This window comes from Trachypithecus francoisi, unplaced genomic scaffold (assembly GCF_009764315.1).
Source record: "Trachypithecus francoisi isolate TF-2019V2 unplaced genomic scaffold, Tfra_2.0 Lachesis_group10, whole genome shotgun sequence".
Classification (NCBI taxonomy): domain Eukaryota; kingdom Metazoa; phylum Chordata; class Mammalia; order Primates; family Cercopithecidae; genus Trachypithecus; species Trachypithecus francoisi.
Window position 1 is genome coordinate 111,935,451 of NW_022681455.1, and position 21,818 is coordinate 111,957,268.

General features: G+C 49.0%; 1 protein-coding gene across 1 annotated transcript in view; it reads left to right on the forward strand.

The window, feature by feature from the left end:
* The first annotated feature begins 1,096 nt into the window (after positions 1-1,096).
* ZFHX3 (zinc finger homeobox 3) overlaps positions 1,097-21,818 on the forward strand; it is a 265,248-nt gene continuing 244,526 nt past the window's right edge. The window contains exon 1 of the mRNA XM_033218845.1: positions 1,097-1,216. The gene's annotated coding sequence lies outside the window, so the exon portion shown is untranslated. The remainder of the gene's footprint in view (positions 1,217-21,818) is intronic.

Genomic DNA, 21,818 nt, shown 5'->3' on the forward strand with positions numbered 1-21,818 from the left:
TATCTCTGCGGTGATGTGGCTTTTTAAGGTGAGGCTAAGGAGCCTGGAGGCTTCCATTGTAGACTGCAGCTCCTTTTCTTCCCACTTCTTCTCTTCCTCTCTTTCTAGTGATCTCTCCTTCCTTTATCTTTCTCTGGCCTCAAAAACTATCCTTAACTCTCAACGGAGAACAGGGGGATGTTTTTATAAGTTTCTGCAACTGAAAAACAGAAGTGCTCTGTAAAGCAGTTAATAGGATGGGTGTGTGTTTCCAATAAATTCCTGTCCACATTGGCTCCTGTCCCCATACTAGAGTGGCCTGGCTGTGACGTGGACGGGGCCCAGGGAGCGATGGCTCCGGTTCGGAGGCCCTAGGCTCCTTTTAGTGGCCGAGGGCGCGTCCCTTTCTTCTCGCCCGATTCTAGGCCGGCCCCTGACCTTTGATGAGCGAGGGGTCAGCGCCTCCGGGAGGGCTCGGGCTTTGTTCCCGCCGGGGCCGGTTCCCGGGGCGGCGCAGGCCGAGCAGCGAGGGTTCCTGGCCCCAGCCGGGTGCGCGGGTGCCCCGGCCTGCCCCAAGGCCCGCGCCCCGAGCGGAGTGAGCTCAGCCGAGCGCCCGGGCCCCGCGCGTCCCTGTGCGTCCCCAGGTCCCTGCGGTGGGCGGGCGCGGTCGCCGCGGAGCAACCCGGCCTGCGCCCGGCACGACTGTAGATGTCAGGCTTTGCCCGGGGAGCCGAGCGGCAGCGGGGCTGTGAGTTTCAAATTAACCTTCCGCTTTGTTGCTGTGTAATGTGGATCCCCGAAGGCCCCCCGCCCCGCCCGCCCCCCTTCCCCGGGCGGTGCGTGCTGCAAACTGCGAGTTGGGCTTCATTTACATAAAGCGATTCCGGGCGGGCGGCGGCAGAGGAGGCGGCGGCGGGCAGGCCGGGGACCGGGACGCGAGCGCCGCGCCCCGTGGGTGAATCCCCGCCGCGCCCCGGGGACCTCCCTCCGGGGACGGGCCGACCGCCAGCCCCACCGCCAACATGAGCTCCCCTCCTCTGTCTCCAGGTCCCCTGCTCCTAACCAGAGCCACCTCCGAGTCCCGGGGCCAGCGGGAGGTGGGGAGCATGCCCCCTGGGGTGGGTGAGCTCGGGGCTCGGGTGCCACTGGAATTTCCCGTTGTTGCGCATGGCGGCGCAGCCCCCGGACCTGCAAGTGCCGCCTCCCTCCGGAGGTGCGTGGAGGCTTGGTGTGCCAGGTGAGTGCAGCCTCCCTCCGGGTCCGCGCAGCCGGCCTGGATCCGCGGGCAGGTGCTGCGAGTCTTGGCTGAACTTCCCATTCTCTTGGGGCGTGTGGGGGAAGGGAAGGCTGGATGCACTTGAACTCCGAGACTCCAGTTGCCACCTACCTAGGGTGAGAGCGCCTAAATTCCACTGGGCACACAGTAAAGCTCTTCCTTCCTCCTTCCTTCCCTTCCCTCTGTCCTCCCCTCCCTTCTCCTTTCCTGAGTCTGCTTTTGGATTAGTTCCTGCCTTCTGAATGCTTGTGGTACTGGTGTCATTTAGAAGTTTGGGTGCCTCCGCCTAAAAATGCACCCTTTTCAGCCCTGGAGAAGTCACTGGTCAGTTCGAAACAATGTGAAGAATGCACTTGTGGAGTAATTAAAGGGAGAATCAGAGTTTTGGAGCTGGAGGGCACCTTTGGAGAGCATCTTGTCCACCCTCTAATTTTAGTTTTTTTGCACTCTTGGAAAAGTCAGAGCATTTATTTCCTTGGGCCGGGGCGGGATGGGGAGCTGATGCAAAGGAGAGAGTCAAGATCTTTATCCTGTTAAAGGAGGAGGAATGCCTATGTTTAGGTCAGTAGCAGAAAAACAGTATCAACAAAAAGAAGCATTGTAGGCTTGGAGGGAAACGAACCTTCTGGAAAATGGTCTTTTCTGCCTTGGACACACCTGTGTTATGATAGGAAAAGGCCTGGAGGGCAAAGACTGCAGCTCAATGCATGGTGTGTGCTAAGAGGGAATTGTGTGCCACAGTGGTACCTCATGTGTTAAACTGGCTTAAGTGAAAGCCATGAGCAGGTGAATCCAGGAGGGTCGTCCCTCCCCCTGCCCTCTATTTGTGTCATTTAACAGGCCTTGAAGACTCCCAAAAAGCCACTGATAGTCAACAGTATTGATGAACAGGGAACTATTCAGAGAGGACGGATGGCCCTGCCTAGGCACAAGGTGAAGGCCTCCCCTTCAGACTGGGGCCTTCTTGTCGGAATGCACCAGGGCAAAGCCTTGAGGGTATATTGTGAGAAAGTTACACATCATCTTATTTCTCTCTATGCTTTGAGATCCTTGGAGACAAGTCACTAAATAAATAGAGTATAATTTAAAGCTCACCCTAGCTGGGGAAACTGTTTCATTGCCATCAAGCAGCAGGTGCGAGTTTGCAGAGTTGGCCCCTGGAGTCCCCTCATTCCTAAATTCAGGAGGTGTCAAATCTTCATGTTCAGTTAACGGCTGTGGTTTCTGGATAGGTTTCAAGGGAAACCCTGAAAATCACGAGTTCCAGGAGGCTGGGCCGGAGGAGAACATGTGAGTGCTGTGATCGGGACTGTCTTGGGTAGGAAAACATACACCTTCCAAGGTAACCTGATCCAGACAGGCCATAGCAAGGCACATGAGTCTGCTCCTTGTTATCAGAACAGCCACTGGCACCCTGAGATTTGGAATCCCTCTTGCTACTCAAACATTAAAAACAATTAAGGCAAAAGTGAGGTGTGAGGGAAGTCAGGAGACCATGGTTCCAAATAATTGAAGGGTTTCAAGAATGGGGTCTTTGGAGAGAGGTACATATCTGGATGTTTGCACACCTATATTTGCGTTCATTGCAGGCACCCTTTCAGAGAGTGTGTAGCTATGATGGCCAAAAGAAACTTTTTCTCTCTCCCTTTCGTAAATTACAGGACTGAGGAGTTGTCCGCATGGCGTTTCCAGCATAGTTTTCGGAAAGCATGTAAAGTGCCTCTCAGACTGGGCTGGGGTCACACTTGGCTCTTTTATTTAATTACACAAGTGTTATTTAACAACATGGAGCACATGCAGAAGCGAGCACTTTTACACTTTAAAAACAGCCCTTTCGGAATCACAAGGAATTAAGTGACTTGGAGACCTTCTGTCTTTTTGACATGGGTCACTTCCGTCTCTCAACCCCCTCCTCACTTTTTTTTTTTTTTTTTGAATGGCTGTACTTTCTGTGAACTAGAGCTACAGTTTTCCTTTTCTCCAGAAAACAGTATTGATGAACAGGGAACTATTGAGAAACACTTGCTAACTATTCCAGAATAATAATACTAATAATATAAATCCATGCTGCTTCCCCAACCACCTGAAACTTAATTTTGGTTCCTTTCCTCCGTTTTTCGATAGCACAAATGAATGTTAAGGGCGGGTTGGAAAGGCCCAAGTAAAACGGTGCTCTCCACAGGCCCCTGCCTGGCTCTTCCCAACAGGACAGTGAAGTGCCTGCCTTCTTGCTGCTTTGAGGTTGAATTTAACTGCTGTGTCAACTCAGTGCCAATTGGACAGCCCAGTGGCAAGGAGCTAAAATAAGCAAGATTTCAGTTTTCATCATTATGACTTTAAATGATGCTTGCTAGACACTCCCAGGACCGGCCTGGCTAATCTTTGGTGACCCAAAAGTGGTTAGTTCATTAGAATAAATCTGTGATTACAGACTGCTGGAAAAGCATTATCTGGGGCTAGTGGTGATGTGGCTTAGTTCTGGCATCCAGGAAACATGTCCTTATTGTCACTGTGTGCAGTTGTTCCTTTTTGGTGTATCTTTCAGGAGTAGGAGCTTTTTTTCTTCCGCCTTACAAAGTATCAGAATATGGAAATACTTGAGGGCTCAGAGCAGACCCTTACCTATGAAATTATTTTTATTGCAGAGTTGTAACAGTGTCATCTTAAAAAGTAAATATTTAAGTGACTAAGCAATGTTTTGTAAAAGTATAGGGAACTGGCTTGAATTATTTAAAGGGGAAGAAAGTGAGCTGTCTTTATAAAACTTACCTTTTGACCGGGCGTGGTGGCTCATGCCTTGTAAACCCAGCACTTTGGGAGGCCAAGGCTGGCCGATCACTTGAGGTTTGGAGTTGGAGACCAGCCTGACCAACATGGAAAAACCCTGTCTCTACTAATAATACAAAATTTAGCTGAGCGTGGTGGCGCATGCCTGTAACCCCAGCTACTCAGGAGGCTGAGGCAGGAGAATCGCTTGAACCTGGGAGGCGGAGGTTGCAGTGAGCCGAGATTGCACAATTGCATTCTAGCCTGGGCAACAAGAGTGAAAGTCTGTCTCAAAACGAACAAACAAACAAACACTCACCTTTTAAGAGTAACTCACTTGTTTCTCAGCTCAAAGGATTTAGCCTTGACTTGTAAGCAGGCAGCAATGATTCTGGCCTGAACAAACTTATGTAAACTCCATCTCACACTCACTTGTACAGCACACTGAAGATGCCTGTCAGTAACCTGAAGAAGTACAGTATGTGCTGTGGTTTATACTTTCATTTGTTATTGAAATGATTGCTTGCTGTTCGCCTGGCCTATTTCTGTGATGTTTGGGCCTGTTGGCTTGCTCTGGTTCCCAAGGCTGGTGCAATTAACCAGGATGGGGGCGTTCCTGTAAAAACACAACAGGGAGGCAGATTCCATTACAGTTAGCTTCATGGGGGCATCCAAATGCGCTGGTAGGAGAATTTGGTGGTCATGGTTATTATTAGAAATCACAGCACAGCTGAGAACCACCGTCCTCTGCCTGAGTTAAAAAACTGTGGTCAGGGGAAGTGGGAACCCAGTTTTAATAGAATCCAGGCAAGGGAATTCCTTGGCAGGAGCTAGTTTAAATCTTAAAGGGTGCCTGTTCTGTCCAAAGCACAGTGTCCTGTGTCCTTAGGCCACTCAGATTGAGAAAGGAGCACACAGAAGCTACAGTTGGGTCAAACCGCCCCAAGGGAGAGACGCAGGCAGAAATCTTGGCTCATTGGCGAGCTACTTTCAAAATCCAGATTAAAGAGAAGCACTACAAAATCAACAACTGTCAGATGGCTTTTGTCTATGATTTAAAGTTGACTGCCAGACTGATCTCTTTGAACATGTGCAAAGTGGCAATCAGATGTTGGAGGGCTTCTCTGGGCTAATATGGTAAATGACTCTTATATGGACAGAAACTGAGGACAGAGGTGCAGAGCAAGGCTTACTGCCGACTGACAGCAGCACTGAGCTGAAGCTCAGAAGGAGGGAAACAAGTGGAATGTTTCTGGTTTTCCTTCTTTGGGCCAGGGGACAGGTGGGTGAGGACAAGGCCGTGGTCTCGGCAGTGACAGGGGTGTCTCTGGAGAGTTATTTGCCCAAGGAAAGTACTTTGGCCTTTAACATTTAAAGGCGATTTTTTTTTTCTTTAATGTTTCTGCCTTTCTTTCACCCTTCATTCATGGAGTTTCTTGCTTTTACAAGAATAACGGCTCAAATACAAATAGGGAGGGAGACATAGAAAGTTTGCGAGGTGGCAAATTCTGCCTCATTTTGGAGCAAGACTTCTGGCTTCTTAGCAAAATGCCTGGGTTTCATCTGCCTTTTGGGTGACCCCCTCTCCCTGTCCACCAGAGGGTCACCACAGCAGTCTCATCAACATGAGTGTTACTGTGGGGGGGGGTTGACGTGTACCTTCCCAGAGGGGCCTTTGCTGGCTTGCTGTGTCCTGGAGGTCTTAGGTGGTTCCGCTGTGCATTCTTTGAGCTTTGGTATTAACATATGTGCTGCCTCTAAGATGTGTCCATCCTTTTCCCTCCCTGGAGTCAGGTCTAAAGCTTCCAGTGAGGCGGGCAGAACATCTGCTGCCGGGACTCCTGGCTGCTGGTGGTTTGGGATGAAGCCACTGAAACTCCCTTGCAAGGCCAACCCTTGAGAAGATGGGCTGGTGCTGGGATGCCTCTCACTTTCTATTCTGCTTGATTTCTGGGAGGAAGCTGATCACATAAGGGCCTTAAAGGCTTTCTTAAATGGTGACCTGGAGTTTAATTGTTAAGTGGGTCTTTTGGGACAGCAGTTAGTTAGGAATGTATAGATCACCTTCTGTCATCAGCAGGGAGACTTGGATTGGAAGTGGGAGAACTGGCTCCACTGGACTCTGAAAAAGGCGGTGGAGTTTTCATCTGCTGCTGATTTCATCCACTGTCCCGAAAGTTATCTTGGCCACAAACCTTTGATCTGGGAGTGAGACCCCTGTCCCCATGCTTCTAGGGCAGGAGTCAGTGACTGCCTGTACCCCCTGTTCTGTGTATATGGGAGAGAGTGTTAGTTAATGAGTGGGACTTAGTACTTGGGGTGATTTGGGGTGCTTAGGTGTGACTGGGGCTTACACACTGGAGGGGTCATGTGTAGGCTTCTTGATGCGGGTTCTTTCAAGAAGGAGGAGGCAAAAGAACGGTTTTGCTTGTTTGTTGGTTGTTCCTGACTCCATCCAGGAGTGTGACTGGAGAAAACTTCCTCTGAGTGTATCGGTTAGGCTGGGTTTTGGATAAATGGTTCCTGGTGCCCATGTCTATCATAGGCTCTGCATTTCTGTAGGAAAATTCCAGTTCAGAGGCAGTTGCTCTCTGTCTTCTCATTTAAATCTCCTTAGTGGAGAGGCAGGAGGCAGATTAGTTGAGTGCAGAAAGACCAAGGGGCTTAATCTGATAGTTGATCTCAGCCCTGCATCCGCCAAAAAAGTCATGTAAGTGCCTGTTCAAATATCGAAGTCTGTCTCCCTTCAGTATCCAAACAGCGCTTTTCAGAAGCGTTTAAACTCCTGAAAGTCTATAAAAACCATGTATGTGTAGACATGAACTGAGCTGCTCCCCATGCTTCCAGTCTCTGAGTGGCCTATGTCCGATGACTTCTCTCTTCCCAACATCTCTGTCCCGTGCAAGTTGCTGAAGAACACACGGGTGCCTTTCTTCTCCATCTCCCAACTTTTCTTTTTTCTTTTTTTAAACAATTGTTCTTAGCTACTCAAGAAGCAATGCAAGCCTCTTCCACCATTTCAGGCCCTGCTTCCTAAAATGCTCTTTGGCTCAAGGCCTTGGTTCTTAATGTACATTTGGCCTTGACTGGGGGAGTGGTTTCTGCTTCCCTTTTAACAGCGCTGCTGTTTTTCTGTGGAGTATCTGCATCAATGTTAAAGTGTCAGGACACTTTTGGACACTTTAGAAGAGGCCCATGGATTTCAGTGTGTGCGGCAGGAGGTTGGTGTCACTACTCAAGCGACTGCTTTTAAATGCCATCTCCGTCCTAACAGAATCTTGAATAGTGTTGAGATGGGCATTGATGAAGGCTTTCAATCTGTACCTGACTACATGAATGTGTGTTACCTGGACCCTTGTTGGTTCGTTTTTCATAAGATAGTATTTTGCCCACTTTAAAAATGTCGTTCAAGGCCGGGCGCGGTGGCTCAAGCCTGTAATCCCAGCACTTTGGGAGGCCGAGACGGGCGGATCACGAGGTCAGGAGATCGAGACCATCCTGGCTAACACGGTGAAACCCCGTCTCTACTAAAAATACAAAAAAACTAGCCGGGCGAGGTGGCGGGCGCCTGTAGTCCCAGCTACTCTGGAGGCTGAGGCAGGAGAATGGCGTAAACCCGGGAGGCGGAGCTTGCAGTGAGCTGAGATCCGGCCACTGCACTCTAGCCCGGGCAACAGAGCAAGACTCCGTCTCAAAAAAAAAAAAAAATGTCGTTCAAGTAAAGAATGACAGAAATGACAGTAATAGGGTCCCCTCAGCCCTGCACACCCTGTTTTAATGGAGGAAGTCGAAGCTGGTTTTTCCAACAGATAGGAAATCCAGAGGTATATTTGGGGAAAGCAGAGAACTTTTACGCCTTTTGGAAAGGGACTGTCAATGTGTTTTGCCCTTCCTGGTGAAACTATAAAAATTATCCAGACAGTGGAAAAATTGGGTGACAGAGGAAACCCTGGTGCAGACTCCCAGATGTCTAACTGGAGGGGAGGTGTGGTCTTTCTCATTGGTTGAAGGTAGGAAATAATTACAAAATAAAACAGGGCAGAGTCTGGCTGAGGACCAGAGTGCTGCTTGTAAATCCCCTTCAAATGGGGACTCACAGTGAAGGGGAGAAGCAAAGGTGAATCAAAAAAGTGCACTCCTTGGAAAGGCATCCTTTGCTCTTTCCTCTGCTATGGGCCTTACACCCTCTGCTGAGGCCATTGGTGGGAGACCTGAGCTATGTGACTTTGGACCAGTAATTTATCCTCTCTGGGCCTCACTTCTTTCATCTGTAAAATGGGCATAATGCATACCTTACATTCATAGTGGGAAGTAAATGAAATAGGAATCAGGGCTTCACGGCACTTCGCATACTGAAAAGCCTCTCCAGATATTAGCTCCCATCTCCACGCCCTTTTCATTTCTTTCTTTGCCACTGATGGCCTCTGCTACCTTTCGTTTCTTACCACCTTGCAAGAAATAAACTAAAAGTTCCAGCAATTCTTCTGTTCTTCCCCATGGGGTGGACATAGAGCCAACTCCTTTGGACATCTTTGCAACCGTATTCAGAAGTGAAAGAGTTGGAAATAGATAGTGTCCCCCATCTGCCCCAGCCCTCCCCATCTGTCCCCCTCCCCAGGCTGGCAGGCGGCCCTCCAAGTGAGCAGCCTACTCAATGACCCACCTAGAGAGGCCTTCCCGGGCTGGCTTGTATATGCTAATAGGCCTGACTTGTCCTGGCTTGTTTGTAGTGATTTGTGGAGGCATTTATATGCAAATACTATCAACTTGCAGAGTTAATTATCATGTGCCTCCCCTCTACCCCCTCCTGCTCGGCCTCCCAGCCTGGCTGGGCTGTTCTCATTCAGCACCACGCTCTTCCTGTCTTGGCCTCGCCTGCCGGTTGCCCTGGCCCCTTCCTGTACCTGCAGGCCCCATCACAGCTCTTGTGCTGCTCCGTTGCCTGTCACAGGAACCCAGGCCTAGCCTGTGTGGTCAGGCATGGTGAACTGGGCATGCCAGTGACTCCCCCGGTTCAGACTCTGTTAGAGGCATACCGTTGCTTGAGGGGGAGCCTGCCTTATGCTTTGAGTTTTAAGCCCCATTTTAACCTACTAGCTTGAAAAATAGAGCTGCCCAGACATATCAACCCTTGACACTCAACCGAGTCTGGCGACAAAGCGATTATAGTTTTTAAATTATTAGTAGTATTTTCATTTCCTCACATTGTTTATACCCTTCACACTTATGACCAGTTCTGAGCTCTGGAGAGAAGCCATTTTGCAAAGGGGTGTCCTCTCCTGCCCCCGGACATCTGAGTATTAAAAGTGGGCTTGGGGTTGTGCACGGTGGCTCACGCCTGTAATCCCAGCACTTTGGGAGGCCGAGACAGGATTGCCTGACCTCAGGAGTTCAAGATCAGCTTGGGCAACGTGGTGAAACTCCATCTCTACTAAAAATAAAAATATAATAAAAAAAGAGATATACTTGAGTGAACCTCAGGCCTGGTCCATTCCTGGTTGTGTGTGAGCACTGTTGATGTTTGGGGATAATTGTTTTTTGGGGGAGTGGGCCACGTTGTGCATTGTAGGACATTTAGTATCCCTGACATCTCCCTGCTAGATGCCAGTGACACCTTCTCCCCTTGATGTGACAATCAAAAATGTCTTCAGGAATTGCCCACTGTCTCTTGGGTAGGTAAAATCGCCTCCAGTTGAGAACCCCTGAAATAGAGGTTACATTTGCTTCTCCTGGTCTAAAACAATGGCAGATTCCCGGCCCCTCCCCCCATTTCGACACCCTCACTGCAGCCCAGGAGTTGAGCAGCCTATGCCTATGTGATTCCACCTGATACCAGATGATACTACTTGCTTAATTTTACACTGGACTTTTTGGCATTTAAAAATGAAGAATCTGGGCTGGGCGTGGTAGCTCAAGCCTGTAATCTCAGCACTTTGGGAGGCAGAGGCGAGTGGATTGCTTGAGCTTAGGGGCTTGAGACCTGCCTGGGTAACATAGGGAGACCATGTCTCTACAAACTTTCTTTCTTCTTCTTTTTTTTTTTTAATTAGCTGGACTTGGTGGCGTGTGCCTGTAGTCCCAGCTACTCAAGAGGCTGAGGCAGGAGGATGTCTTGAGCCCAGAGGTTCGAGCCCAGAGGTTCGATGCCAGCCTTAGCAACATGGCAAGACCTCATCTCTACAAAAACAATACAAAAATTAGCCTGGCATGGTGGTGCATGCCTGTACTCCTAGCTACTCAGGAGGTTGAGATGGGTGGATTGCTTGAGCCCAGGAAGTAGAGGCTGCAGTGAGCCGTGATTGCGCCACTGCACTCCAGCCTGGGTGACAGAATGACATCCTGACTCAATAGTAATAGTAATAAAAAGGTAGAGTCTTTCCCTTCAGAGCATGGTAATATGCTAGCACTTGAGGTGATAACATTTTCACCTCTCTAGTGCTGTCCAATAGAAAGAGAGTACAAGCTCATATGTAATTGTACATTTCCTCCTAAGTCATTCATAAAAAGTAAAAAGAAACAGGTGGAATTAAGTTTAAAACAGTTATTTTCAGCAACCCATGATTTCACCATGATGTTCTCGTCTCAATGCTCAGGACCAGCCCCATGTCCAGTGCTCAGGAGCCGCGTGGGGTTGTGGCCATCATATTGGATGGCTTAGTTTTCGGATGATTCTGGTCCTTTGCAGCCATGACGTCAGGTCATTTTCTACTGTTACTGAGTCAGGGAGGAAGTTTTTTTCTTGTCTGTGTTTATTCTCTGAAAGGTAAGGCCTTCCTTGGCTGCACAGCTGCAGCTGAGAAGCAGAGGCTGAAGGGGCAGGATCTGAAATCTCTAGGGAAGCTGCCCCGGCCTCCACGGGGGAGGCCCTCTAGACAGGATCTTGGGTTGAGCCTGGACGGTGGCGGGAGGGCGGGGGGCGGGGTCAATATTCCGAGGGCCCCGTGGACTCTCGCATCACACAGACTAATGCTTCAGGTTAATTTTGTGTACAAGTTCCCTTTGTTGGACAAGGGGATGAAAGTCCACAGCTGTGACTGGAAAGAGGGGAAGGACCCTCTGGAATGACCTTGTTTTGGAAAGTCTAAATGGAATACTAATGGCTGAGATCTAAGACGGGTGATGTATGTGTGTGTTTGACTGGGCTAAAGATAAGGTGAAGAGTATTTTAAAAGTTAGTGTGCAGCTTCCCAGATGTGTATGCCTGGGGCCAGCTACAATTTATGGCAAGCTGGTAGTCATGGCTGTGTGTTGGCCTCACTTTATCTTTTGAATCCTGGCTCTGTAGCTTAACTGGTGGTGCTCTGTTTGTTTATTTTATCTTTTTTGGGTGGGTGGGGGACCTGGGGTTTGGCTAGGTTTTACAGTGAAGCATAGCAGCATTTTATAATACACAAAGGGCTGTTCATATTTCTGCTCCTGGGTGCCTTGGACTATGTCACTTTTTACTGTCCCTAATGATAGCACATACCGGGGTGTTGCATTCTAGAGTTTCCAGGAGCCTGAAGTGCAGGCCCACATCTTGTACGGTGCCACAAGCCTGCCAGAGCTGTGAGCCCGGGAGGAGGTGTGGAGGCCTTAATATAGCTCCAAGCCCCAGGTTTCTTTCATCTCTGAGGTCAGCTTTTTCCTGTTGCCTCTTGACTTATTGAAACTGTCGCCGGGCTGGCCAGCACACCCAGCAGACTTTCCTAGTAAACACAACAGTCCTGGGTGGCAGGTTTCTCGCTTTTTCTAGACGACAGATGAGCAGTGGGATCTTATGTTACTCAGTGGGATCTTTCATCTCTCCTCTGAGTCATTCCCTAAAAACCGCTTTTCTTAGAACTTAAAGAGATGCAGAATTTTACAGTGACCATGGCATTTCATGGATGCATTTGAATAGCAACCGGATATTTGAATACCTCCTTACCCCAGTATTCCTAAGGAAGAAATTTACACTGAAAAATACTCCCAAACTTTGTGTTTGGAAAACGTATGTTCTCGAGCTAGTGTGGACTCTGCTTTTAATAGTCGGGTGGTGATACACGGGTGTATCTTAAATCTGGCATTCTTTCCTATTTGTACTCTGATAAGGTATAGTTGATGGGAGGGTGGACTGAGGGTCTTTTATTTGGGCAGCAGTAAGGATGAAATGGACAGTTCTTCTGATTTTTGGATGTAGTCTACAAAAATAACTTACCTCACGACAAACTGGCATAGGAAGTTTGCGGGTGTGTTTTTTTAGAGGGTGAGAGATGTGGTCGAACTTCCCTCAGACTCTTCGCTTCGCCTCTTCAGTAGGCCACGGCCATCTGCTTTAACAATTTTATTTTTTTCATTTTAAATCCTCAAAGACAAAGGGACCTGGAAGTTCAGACCTGTCCTGCCACATTCCTGAGTAATTTGGTTTTGATTAACCCAAGGAGAGAAGTTGGTTTCTCCTAGCGACCGACCGAGGGGATCAAAGCGCCAGGAGGGGCAGTTCCGTTAATACACGCAGTCCCCCTCCTCCCGTCCCCTCTCCCCCTCCTCTTCCTCTTCCCTCTACCTCCACCTCCCTCCCCATCACTGGGCATTTTCAACCCCCCCCCCTCCCCGCCTTTAGAAGCTGAGCAAGAGTTATTTCCACTTTCTGACTCTCACAGAAGTGGAAGTGGATCATGGAGCTTTGGATGGACAGACCGGGGAGAAATACATCCCCCCCACCCATCCCTTTCTTCCTAAACTCCTTTTCCCCCCACAAAGCTGCAGAGCACATTCCTGTGCTAATCCGGCTGCTGGAGGAATGCAAATGGCTGTCATTGTGTGCCTCTGTACCGGCCTTCCGCATCTGTGCCGCTTTTCTTCTTTGAGGAGGTGGCTAAAAAGTTCATTTACATAGAGAAATGAGACTGGCCTTGTGATCCCTAGTGGCAGAATAGGGACTTTCTAATAGGAAAGGGGCCACATCTGTGCTGCCTGCACCTTCCTCCCCCAGCCCTCCCCACTTGCAGAGAGAGAGAGAGTCTGTGCGCGCACACGCATGTGCTGTGTGGTGTGTGCGTATGGGGTGGGGGAGAAGGTGGACACCAGGCTCCTGCTGGGCATATTTTACAGAAGGGCAGTTAAAAGGGGGAAGTCTTCCCTTGATAGTAAGAAATCAAGCTGCAGTAGGAGACAGCCTACTTTTGGACAAGCCTCATGGGTAGTCCTGGTATTAAACCACAATAAATGACCTATTTTTATTTCGTTTTTGAGACAGGGTCTCACTCTGTCTCCCAGGCTGGAGTCCAGTGGCACAATCTCGGCTCACTGCAACTTCCTCCTCCTGGGTTCAAGCAATCCTTCTGCCTCAGCCTCCCGAGTAGCTGGGACTACCAGTGTGGGCCACCATGCCGGCTAATTTTTTTTTTTTTTTTTTTTTGATAGAGACAGGGTTTTGCCATGTTGGCCAGGCTGGTCTCTAACTCCTGAGCTCCAGTGATCCACCTGCCTTGGCCTCCCAAAGTGCTGGGATTACAGGTGTGAACCACCGTGCCTGGCCTATTACTGTTTTTTAAAAGCACGCTGTGGGTCTCAGAAGTGATTGATAAAACTTTGGAAGAGGTGTGCCACCCCACTGAGCTGGTCTAGCTTCTGGGTGCACATCTGACCTTGCCTTTTTTCTTAGTTTATACTTGAGCTTGGCAGTGGGTTATTGGATAGTCAGATTGTTCAGCCCAATTAAAAGTATCACTTGGGAGCCAGTACATTGTAGCTTTAGGAAGATATTCAAGACAGACAAGAGATGTCTGTCTCAGTCATATCCGAGAACACTTAGAATGCTGCCTGAATCTGAAGTTGAAAGCCAGGCAGACGTTCTGAAACAGGACCATGCAGTAGAAATACAGTGTGAGCCACAGAGGTAATTTCAGATTTTCTGTTGAATTATGAGAAACAGGTGGAATTAATTTTCAAAATTAATTTTTAGCCCAGTATATCCAAAAGGTTATCATTTTAACAGGTAATCAATATTAAGAAAACTATTAATGAGATATTTTACATCCCTTTTATTTGTCCCAAATCTTTGGAATCCTGTATTTTTATACCTTCAGCACATCTCAGTCCAGACAAGCCACATGTCATAGGCTCGGTAGTGACAAGGGGTCAGTGACTACCTAGTGGATGGTGCAGCTCTGGAATAAGAGATTGCTGCCCTGTGCTCTTCTGAGACATTCTGTTGATGGAACCGAGTCAGCCATCACCCCTGTGACCAGCTGTTTGCATTTATTGGGGTCCAGGGTTGCAGGCTCAGTCTGCACACGGCGGGTTTGGTCAGAAATGCCTAGCTCCCCCGACATGCTCATGAGATTGTTAGGAGATAGAACTGACGTTGGGGTGCCAGTGTTCTGTAAACTGCTTCCTGGCATACAGATGGGGGTGCTCACCTGACTGTGGAAACCTTCCCAGAGGCAGAAGACCAGCAGTGGCAGTAAGGCATGGGCCACTTCCTTGAGGGACAGCCCCACTCTCATTCATTCTTGTGAGTGCTAGTATGTTTGTTACAGCAGACTTACTGCTTCATGTATGTTACTGAAATCACAGACAGGGCTGCAGGGAGCCTCTAGAAACCCTCGTTTCACCCTCTCCATGGTGGGTCTCTAGTTTGTGGCAGGAGGAAGGCATGAATCTAGAACCTTCTACCTGTAGGTAATCAGTGTGGTTTTCCTGACTTCACAGTCATTTCTAAACCACACACACAGGCTTCTGGATTGGCTAGTCCAGGGACAGTGTGGTGCATTGCTTGGAGGGGACTTTCTTTTGGAGGCTCTAGTGCCCTCCAAGATGAGAGTTGTAGACGCTACCCCTGTTGGGAAGGTCACCGATCCTGGCAAGAAACCTCCCCTCATCTTCTCTTAGTGTTTATTTGGATTTCTGCTTTCTTGCCTTATCTTGATGCCACGGAATGGAAACCTCTTTCCCTAGTCTAGGAAAGTCTCCCCCTCTCATTGGAGGAGGAGAAATGGAGGGACAGAGGGTCATATGGAAAAATCAGAAACAGCCTTGCCCATGAGAATCAGGGGTGTAATGGAGGCAAGAAGTCCCATCCTAGACTTTTTTTTTTTTTTTTAAGTTTGTTACAGTTTTTCTTGTTCACCCAGGAAGTGACTTCTTTTAGAAGCTAAATGATTTCAGCCTTGCTACCATTACAGCTCTTCTCAGTGGAATAGCAAGGAGAACTGTCTGCTGGCTTCTAGCAGAAAGCGCCACTGTGAAATGTACGCTAGAGAAGATGCTGCTTTCAGACCAGCCCGGGAAGTCCTGGAATCTTCTCACTGTTGATCTTAGCGTTTCTTGGTCAATACATGTGACAAGAACAGTTTTCCGTCGCCATTGCTATTCCCAGAGCACCCAGCCAGCCTCCTACGATTCGAGGGTCTCCTCTAGGATGCCAGTGGGATTTGTGCCCCTGGTAAACTGAGAAGTGGGTGTGGATTTGGGTTTGGAGGGAGGGAGGTATCGAATTCCTTTAACAGACTGGCCTCCTGGCAGGCAGGAAAAAAACTGTGAAAGTGTGAGGTGGAAGGGGCCCCGGCGCTGGCCTCTGCTGGGGACAGAGCATTGCAGCTGTCTGACCCCGGGTGAAAAGTTCAAATCTGCATTTAAAAGGAGTGCCAGGCTCCCCACCCCCCCGACCCCCCGCCTACCCCCTTTCCCCCCAGTCAAGTTGAAACTGTTCACGTTTTGGAGGATATGATCTGGCCCTGTGCTGGGACACCAGGCAGCCCCGCTTCACTTCTGTCGAGACCCAGTGCTGGGAGGCGGGGGGTTCAGCTAAGATGCAGTTCTTGAATAACAATAGTTGTTGAGGACGAACCCTTGGAGGCGCCTGGAAGGGAGGGGAAGTTTCTCCCTCAGTCAGACACTGGGCATTTAACCCCTTTTTCTCCAGGTGCTTGGCAAGGCCTTTCCTCTTCTGTCCTCTCCAAGGCCACGGTTTGTTATGTGGGGGTGCTGGCAGGGCTCCAGGGGGGACTGGGGATAGGGGGTAAGGAGGTGTCTGGCAGCCGAGGTCACCTGTCCATGGAGGGTGGTGGCACTCAGGCCGGGAAGGACTACTTCCCTGTTGCGTGGGGTCAGGGAGGGCCCAGGCTTGGGGAGAAACTCGGGTGGGTTAGGATGAGAGCCTGGCTTCTGTTTCCATGCTGAGAAGTGACAGCATCTACCTTCTTCCTCCCCCATCCTACTCCTGCTGCCCGGCACCCAGTGGGGGTCAGGCTGCAGCCCTGCCCAGAACCCCCTCCACTGGAGCTCTGATTTGTTTACTAGAGCATTAGGTGAATGTAAACAGTTCAACCTCTCCAGTTTTATGTCCTTAAAGGGTCTGAGTGTGAATACAAATGGGTATTAGGCCCCTGCGGTTCCAATGACTGTCCTCCACCCCCTCTGGTTGCTAACTAGCAGGTCTTTAACCTGCGGGGTTGGGGTGGGGGGGTGGGGAGGGGAGGAGGAAGAGAAAGTCCTTTGCAAGTGTATGGACTCTGGGATGCCTCCTTTTTTTTTTTTTTCTGTTCTTTTTTTTTAAATGTTGAGCTTTAAAAAGTGATGTTGGGAGGCCCCCATCTGTAGGACTAAAAGTTGAAGAGCACGGAAGAGGAAAGCTGCCTGCTCAGGGGAAGGCTAGTTATTTTGATCTCTTTTTGGGGATGAAGAGAAGTTTTCTAGGTTCCTGTTACTTAGTCGCATGAGCTCGTGAAGCCTGACTATGGCGTTGAAGAAATCCTTTAGCACTGGGCAGGTGGTTGAGTATACCTCCGGTTTTTTTGTTCTTTCTGAATCTTCTGTTTAAAATAGTAGTTAGGAATGGATGCCTTGGGGCCCTTGTCCTTGTATGAGTGCGGTCACTAGGGAAGGGTCTTTAGCCAGGTTTTTGTTTTTGTTTTTTGTTTTGCTTTTGTTTGTGTTTTTCAAGGCAGGGTCTTGCTCAGTTGCCCAGGCTGGAGTGCAGTGGCACGATCATGGTTCACTACAACCTCCATCTCCTGGGCTCCAGCGATCCTCCCACCTCAGCACCGCAACCCACGAGTAGCTTGGACTATAGACATGCATCACCATGTCTGGCTAATTTTTTAATTTTTTGTAGAGACAGGATGTCCCTTCTCCTCAGCATCCCAAAGTGTTGCAATTATAGGCGTGAGCCACTGTGCCCAGCCTATTTGGCCAGTTTTAACACATCTTCTTATTTTCTCCCTACTAGAGTAGGACACCTTTTTTTTTTTTTTTCTTTATGTGATCTCAGGAGCCCGTAAAGTTTGGAGGCAATGCCAGACCACTTACTCTCAAGGTTCTAGAATGTGCATTTTATTGGGGTGCTGCCTTCCCTCTGAAATTTCAGTGCCCTCACTCCCCACCCCAACTCTAACTCCTCCCATTCTCTCCACACCTCTGCCCTCTTGTTCTAGCAAGGGTCACAAGGGCCTTCTTTTCAGTCAGAGGGCCCGTGGTGATCTGCAGAGGGAGGAGCAGAGGATCTTCCGCCCTGCACACCCGCGTTCTGGTTCATGCATTCAAGGCCCAGCTCGTTCTGTTTGCTGTGGTGGCTCTGAGTCCAGTCACGCCATCATGGGGGCATTTTAATTAGCAGTGCCTTAGTCATTAGTGAGTTATTGTTTTTGTCTGGAAACACTTAAGTACTGTTTACTTGATGTCTCCATGAAATGCAAAACAGCAATTAAGCAGAAATTTGTTGTATGAGGCAGGGACCAAAATGGATCATCAAAAGCAGGTTGTGGTTCCTCCAAACCGAGGAAAATCGCTTTTCCCTTTGGCCTCCTGATACCTGGAATGCTCCAAACCCTCTCTTCCCTGACCTGCCCCCTAGAGTTACTGGCTAGAAACACTCTGGAACTTCGTGTCTTCCTGCGTCCTTCCTTCCTTCGCCGGCATGAACATTTGGGTTTGGTGAAGTGTGAATGTTTACTTTCCCCCCTCCCCGGACTTTTCTGGTCAGCTACCTGGGATATTTCAAAACCTTTTCAAACGAAGATTAATTATTTGTGAAAACATTTGTGATGATCTATGGAACTTGAGTTCGTTTTCTTTACGCTTCTTGAGACCAAGTGACGGTGTTAGTCTGATAGATCCTCGTGACCTCTTGGGAGTATTGGGGTGCCGAGATAAATATCCTATTTACCGAAAAAGAAATCTTTTTATGGATTGGTAAGAAAGAAGCCAAGGCTAGGAATTCTGGCTGCAGTAGAATGGAGAGGCAGCAGGAAAACACACAAGGGGTGGAGAAGTGTGGATCTTCTGTAACTTGGACAAGTATGGCTGAACCTAAGGAAGGAATTGCTCCTTGCTAAGACACAACACAAAACAAAAACCCCAAACCAGCTCCAGTAGGATTCACCCCCTCCTCAGGATACAAGGTTTATAGAAAACAGAATCCCTGGGAAGGCTGACAGGGGTGTGCAAGGGAGGCAGGTTAACTCCGAATGTATCATATTAGCCTTCTTTGCGAGAGACACTTTGGGATGAAACTCTTGGCAGCAAGTTGGCCACTGGGGACCCCAGTTTCTAACTGCCCTGGCTTTGGACTCACACTTCCTGTTTCTTCTTCTTCTTCTTCTTCTTTTTTTTTTTCCTCTTTTCCCTTCAAACAATATCTTCTGACTTCCAGATTTCTGATAAATTGATAAGAGGCATTGCGTGAGTCAATAGAGCTGTAGACACTTTGCCAATATAACCCCGGCTCTATTGATCTGCCAGTAAATTAAAGTCTTACTTAGAGGCTGCCGATATTTCTAATCTCCTGCCTCACCAATTACAGCCTCCCAGCTACCTGGAAAGAGGACTTGAGCCTTCTAACCTTTTTGTGGTTGTTGCGGGTGGGCTGCTCTCCTTCCATGGAACTGGGGGCACTTGCCTTGCTTATCTGGTAGGTGAAGGGGCAGTGTGGAGGAAGATGAACCTGCTTCACTCCTTATGTGGGATCTGTCTCCATGCTATGAGCATCATTAGTAAAAATGTCTGGCAAACCAGTTCCATTGTGGTGGTCACGTTCATTTTATAGCAAGTCTCCGGGCCACTCTTGCCCTTTGGTGGGCTCCAAGAGTGGAGGTAGAGAAAGTTGAGAGCAGCCGGTCTTGGGAGTTATCCTAGCATATTTTATGGCTGTCTTCCACTTTTAAAAAATCTGTGAATAGCCTTTCCTTTGCCCTGGGAGGAGAATGGGGATTTGGATAAATGTTGGGTTATTAGTATTTATCACTTATTAAAACAAAATGTGCCTAAGAGTTTGTGGAAAAGCAGAGGATCAAAGAGGAGTCCCAAGATACATTAGGAAGGATTGAAGTGTGTTTATGTGCACGCTGCTTTTTTTTGGAGTTTGTTTTGTTGACATTTTGCATTCTCCTTATTGGAGCAGAGAAATGACAGAGAAAGAACTCATTTTTTGTCCATTGTAACTTTTGCCAATGTCTCCCCTCTGCCACTTCCCAGGCCAGCCTCTCTGTCATTGGCATGGAGTTGAGTAATGACAACAGTCACCTAAAGATGTCCACACAGGAACAGTGGGGCTGATCGAGTTCCCTGCTGGGATTCCTACTTGGGCAGTGGCCTTGTGAGCAAATCGTTTGTCCGATAAGCTCTTTTCAAGTCCCGTTTATGTGGTTGGCTTTGGGAAGAAATCTCCAGATAAATGCTGTTTTCTCTCTAATACTCCAGAGCGAAAAATCAATGGGAGGGATAATTCCTTCCCTTGTCCAACACACACTTCTTGTGTGTTTCTACCTGTGGCGTTACTCACAAAATTTTTTAAAATAAAATATCCAGTCCTGAGGTTCTGGCTCTTCTCCAGCATTGCAGGGAAGGGAGCGTTAGGAGGCGCTTGTGTGCCTTTTAGAAGGAACAGCATGGACCCTGTGACCAAGGAGTGTTTCTCATTTTCCTCTTTCTCACACTCCTTACCTCTCAAGGGGCCGAAGGTGATGGCGAACCCGGGTCAGGAAATGTGGGAAACACGCCAGTGTGGTTCATTGATGCTAGTTGAGTTTGGGAGGTGATTGAAGGGGCCTCAGGGTCCCAGGAGCAGGTGGAAACCATGGAAAGGTCTCCTGTTCCTAGCAGAGGCTTTCAGAACTGCCCCCTGGGCAGCCGAGATGGCCCCATGTTGAGGTAGTGGAGGGTCTGGCCTTGGTGAGGCCTCCTCTGCTGCTGGGCTTGAGGAAGGTACACTTGGCTCCCCTGGGCTGAGTGAGTGAAGAAGATGTTAGACAAGGAGAAACCTTGGGAGGTTGGGATTGACTTTCCCCTTTGTTTGGATTGCATTGTATTGTAGGAGGTGTTTAAATCTTGTTCACACCTGTCGAGGCTGAAGCCTGGCTTTCAGAGCAGTTTGTAACAAGACTTCTGTTGTTGTTGCCGAAAAGGTTTCCCTGCTCACAACAGAGGAACTTTATTGTAGCAACTTGTTAATGTTCAATTAGGCAAATTTTGGGTGCCCTGGGGCGTTGGGAAGGCCTGCTCACTTTTTCTGGGCGGCCCACTGCCCCCGTTCCCAGGGTTGGCCCCAGAGAAGTAAAGCCTGTACCACGGGCTCCTTGGAGAGCCACCAGCGGGGGTCTTGGCAGAGCTTGAGAATCCCCCCGAGCGGTTGAAGTTATTGAAGATGGAGTTCTGTGTCTTGAGTTCTAATAGTCATCCCCTGTCTGTTGGTGCTTTGGGGCTCTCCCCACCCTTGGGTGTGGCCAAGGCTGTGCCTGATACATCCTTAGCCTGTGGGTTGGCAGGAGGACTGACCAACCCCAAACTTGGTGTGTGGCAGCCCCAGCATCACACCGCCCTGGGCTCTGGAGCCCTGTTCTCCTTTGGGATCTGAGCCTGCCTGGCCATACCTGGGCATGTTCTCTGGCTTTCTTCCTGGCAGGACTCCTCCCGAACAACTGTCCGGCACCTTGATGGATGGTGTTTTCCACCTCCTGGTGGACTGAGGTCTTGAGACCGTGGAAAGGGAAACACAGGAAGCTCGTTTCTCTGAATAGGAGGTCTGACTCGGAGGTGCTTATGTTTTCCCACATGAACACGGCTGACAGTTGTCTTCATGGTGGAAAAAAGGGGAATCTTGGGAATGAAGCTCTGTTCCCCACACCCCCCCAAAAAAGAAGCCGCAGGGTCCCAGAGGGGCCATGTCCCATCCTGTCCTGCCCTGACCTGCCGTCTAGGTGCAGCCAGGACCAGGCGGCCTGGGAGGAGGTGGGAGATGGGTGCTGGCTCCCCTTGACTCTGGAGGCGTCTGTGCTGGCAAGGCCTGGCTGTAAAATATGGTCCGCATGGCAGCCTCGCTCTGCAGTGCTGAGCGATGAGGAGTGCGAGGCACCCGGCAGTGTATTAAACACTAGTTGAGCACAGGAGGGGCAGTATATCATAGGAGAGAGATAAGCAAAGTTCTCTGATAGTGGATCAATAAAGGTTAGTGACATCATATCTCAAAGTGAGGGAACCTGCTTTCTGCACAGCCATTTATCAGATCCCAGCCTGGAAGGGCATTAACCCCTTTCTCGCCAGATTTCTTCTTACAAACAGACCCAAATTCCTTCTTGGTGGTGGGGGCAGTGGGGAGGATAGAGGGTGTCACTCTCCCCAACACTGTATTTAAGGAGGATTCTTCACATGCTGCTTTCGGAAATGCCTTCTGCAGTTAGCACATGAAACCAGCCGTGGCTAGAGCATGCTTTGTGTATTTATGGAAAGTTTCTTAACTTGAAATTTTGTGCAAAAATTCCTGTAAAAAGGCATTCCCATAAAAAGGCATTGTTTTCCGAAGAAGTTTGAACACCTCGCCTGTATGCACAAGCTGTAT